Here is a 4,313-nt window from a genome sequence, read left to right as displayed (position 1 = left end):
CACATTCACAAATTCATTTACCCCTTTAATAAAACTAGGTTTAAGACCCCGCCTCTGATCATACATTCTATCATACATCCAACTTCGGTTCTAGTTTTCCATTATTAATGAATTTAATTTCCTATATATCAAAGGGATAATATTCACTTTTTAATTTTTTATTCAACGAGAAACCACAACAAATAAAAATTTTATCATCAATATAATTTATACTTTCACCATGAATGGTTTACACAAACAAGCATACATAAGTAAGTATAGATAAGCATGCATAATAATTTAAGTCTAAGCATCACAATTCTAACCACAATGTCATGATCATAATGATAACAATAATAGTTTTCATTCATGGCCGGCATCGGTCGAAATGGTGGCCGGAGACAGAGCTGCTAGTGCTTCCAAGAGCCACAACCAGGCCGAGAAGCGGCGCAGTGACCGGATCAATGCACAGCTTACAAGTCTAAGGAAACTAATTCCAAAATCTGATAAGGTACAATAGCTCATTTTAATTTTAATGTGTCTTAAATACTATATAAACTATAAGGTATTGCCATTTGAAACAGGGCATAGTTTGTTTCAATAATACCATGAAACATATATAAGGTATTGCCATTTTAATGTGTCTTAAAGTATGTTATCTTGATTCAAATAAAATTAAATCTAGAGATGGATATGAAGAGGTGGATAGGGTGAATCTAATGTGGAAAGAGGTAATATAAGTGAAATTGTGTCAAGGTCTCCTGTCAAATAATCTCTCTTACCTTGTGAATGCATGGTGTTGGCCTATATGGGCACACAATAGAAAGCATGTCAGAAATAAAATAAAGGGAAAGCAATTGGAAGAGAAAGGAAGGGTAAAGCAAATGAAGTGCAAAGAATAGAAGCAAAACCAAAAAGGAAGGCCTGAGACTAAGACAAGTACTACTTTTTTTTTAAAATATGGCAATGGCAATAGCAATGGGCATGCACTGAAATATTTATTTTTATTATTATAATAATATGAATACTATTTTTGTTTAGAAAAAAAGAAAAGAGAGAATCAGAAATCACATAAGTATATTGCTAGCTATCATATTAACTACCACACTCACTACTACTTAACAAATAAATAGTAATGCTGTGACGTTGAGTAATGCTGATCCAGTCACGAGGAAGTTGTGAAGTTAGCATTAGCAGTATTACTTTTTGTTTTTACAAAATAGCAGTAGCACTGTTTGTCGGTTCCCATTCCCTTTAAGTCATTAAAATATTGCTAACGTGCATATCAAAGAAACTTTGGCAAATTAAACTTTAATTCTTACAACTCAAGCAAGACACCATCAGCTAATTAAACTTGAAGACTTAAAGAGAGAGAAATCAACCTGAAAATAGTAGCTAGCAAGAGGCTTTTATATTATGTACTTTTCTGTTCTGCCGAAAGTAGTAGTTGTAGTGTAGTGTGCTGTGTAGCAAAATAAGCTTTCGTAAGAGATTGTGTAGCATATTAGTTAATGTCAAAATAATAATTATCTTGACACTTTAATTAAGCTAAGTGTTCCATAATATAAAGCCTATGCTGATCAGACATAGAAATTAAATAAAAAATTTCATTCATGCATTTCTCCGAACATGTGGTGTGCAGAGTTCAAAACAGTAAATTTCAGTTCAATCTAAGCAGCATTCAACCCAGTAATTTCAGAAAGATACAGCCAACAACAATTTTAGTCCAGAAATACAAGTTTTAACAAACCTAAGCCTAACCAAAATTTCTAAAAACAGAATTAAAAAGCAGTGAAAATAAAGAAAAGAAAGACAGAGAACAGGGGAAGGGAACCTGCATTGATGAAAGGAGGAAGAAGAATAGAGAGGCGGTGCGGTGGTGGTGATGTCATGGTGGCACAGAAGGTCGCCGCCGCTGGTGGTTGCTTGTCGGTGCTTGAAGACGCGGACAAAAGGTGACTCCATGAACAGGGGTGTCGCACGCAGGAACGAAGAAATGGAGAAATGGGGAAGAAAGATAAGAAGGAAGAGAGAGAGGGTAGGCGATGGTGGTCGCCGGTAGCGGTGTCAGACGGAGGCGGTGGTGAAGAGAAAGCGAAGTCAACCAAAGGATACCTAGCTTGAAGAATACCTAGCTTGAATTTGGGGAAGTTTGCGTTTCTGAACTTTGGAAGCGAGAGTTGACACGAGAACATGTGTTTTTAGTGATAAAAATCGACAGCATATTTGTCAATTTCAATTAAAAAAAATAACACATATAGCGTCTATTTTATAGATTAAATTTACATCGTTCATTTCACTTTAGAAAGCAATCAAGACCGTTCAAATTTATCGACGGCAAAGGTGTCGATATTTTAAATAATAAAATAGACGCCATATTCGTCGATTTTAATATAAAAAAAACAACACATATAGCGTCTATTATATAGATTAAATTTAGACCGTTCATTCCATTTTAGAAAGTAATCTAGACCATTCAAATTTATCGACGGCAAAATTGTCGATATTTAAAATAATAAAATAGACGCCATATTCGTCGATTTTATTTTCGACTTCTGGTTTGCCTATAATATGACGATAATAGGGAAATAAATTAATGCATTATAAAAATATCGATGACTAGGCTGTCGATTTTAATATTTTTATTTTTAATTATTTTTTTAGTAATATCGACAGCAGGCCATCAAAAATTATCGACGGCAGAAATAACCGTCGATTTTTGGCGTCGAAAACACGCTTTTTCTTGTAGTGATATAATCCTTTTATTTTTGGGTAATTAGAGTTTTTGTGGCATATAAACTGAAATTTGATCATCACCCTCTAATTAGAATTAATTGACCAAGGAATTGGCTGTTGATGAAAATTAGAGGAGACTAGAAAGGTCTAAGGAATTAGGGTCTAGTCACATATAGTTTGCCATAAATTAAATCCTACATGATTAAAATAGTTAGTAAGAAAAGTTAATCCAGAAAAATAGATAACTCTGAAACCTTAACTGTCTTCTCCATATTTTATTCCCAACTTATTTACTTGCCTTTCTTCAATATTCCTTATATTGTTTAATGTCTTTTGAACTCCCAACATTACTTTCTCTTTGCCTGACTAAGCCTATCACTCAATTATTATTGCTTGATCCATCAATCCTCGTGGGATCGACCCTCACTCACCTGAGGTATTACTTGGTACGACTCGGTACACTTGCCGGTTAGTTTGTGGTTAGAAAATCCGCACCAAGTTTTTGGCATCGTTGCCGGGGATATCAGTTGTTTGATTGCTTAGATTAGGCGTTTTAGTTTTAATTTTATTTAAATTTTGTTTATTATTGTCGAAAAATTTTAAAAAAATAATAACACTAATATTTTTTCTTAATTTCTGAAATTAAGTTTGGTGTCACCTAGTTAATTTTATTTTAATTGTCTTGTTTATTTTTCCTGTTAATTTTTGAAAATTTCTGTTTAATTTTAGTTATTATTTTCAAAATTTATATATTTATTTTATTTATCATTTTTATTTTATTATTTTATACAGGATACTTCACTGGGACTTCTCTACACTTTGACTTAGAGATTCCCACCTTTTCTATTTTCTGTTTATTTATGCGCAGGAACAGAGATAAGAAACCTCTGTTAGACTTTGATCCAGAACCTGAAAGGACTTGTAGGCGGTGTTTACAACAAGCAAGACTTTACAAGCCTGTAGAATCCACTATGGATCATAATAATGTTGTTAATGCCAATGTGGCAAATCCGAATGGGAATGAAGAACAAAGGAAAGTGCTTGGCTCTTACTCTGCTCCTACTGCAGATCTTTATGGAAAAGTATTGTGGTGCCTCCTGTAACTGCGAACAAATTTGAGTTGAAGCCACAATTGGTCACCCTGGTACAACAAAACTACCAGTATCATGGTCTTACCACGAAGACCCAAATCAATTTATTTCTAATTTTCTGCAGATTTGTGATACTGTGAAGACAAATGGAGTGAACCCAGAGGTGTACAAACTCATGCTCTTCCCGTTTGCTCTGAGGGATGGAGCAAAGCTATGACTAGATTCTCAACCCAAGGAGAGTTTGAATACTTGGGACAAGGTTGTTACTGAGTTTCTTACTAAATCTTTCCCACCAAAGAAGCTGACTAAGCTTAGGGTGAAAGTTCAGACCTTCAGGCAGAGGGATGGTGAAACTCTTTATGAAGCTTGGGAAAGGTACAAGCTACTGATTAGGCAATGCCCTCCAGACATGTTCTCTAAATGGACCCAACTAGATATCTTTTATGAAGGCTTGGGTGAAATGTCCAAGATGTGCTTAGATAATTCTGCAGGTAGTTCATTGCACAG

The sequence above is a fragment of the Arachis ipaensis genome, chromosome B07 (assembly GCF_000816755.2).
Source record: "Arachis ipaensis cultivar K30076 chromosome B07, Araip1.1, whole genome shotgun sequence".
Taxonomy (NCBI): domain Eukaryota; kingdom Viridiplantae; phylum Streptophyta; class Magnoliopsida; order Fabales; family Fabaceae; genus Arachis; species Arachis ipaensis.
The sequence above is the reverse complement of the archived record's forward strand: the minus strand, read 5'-3'. Positions refer to the sequence as shown.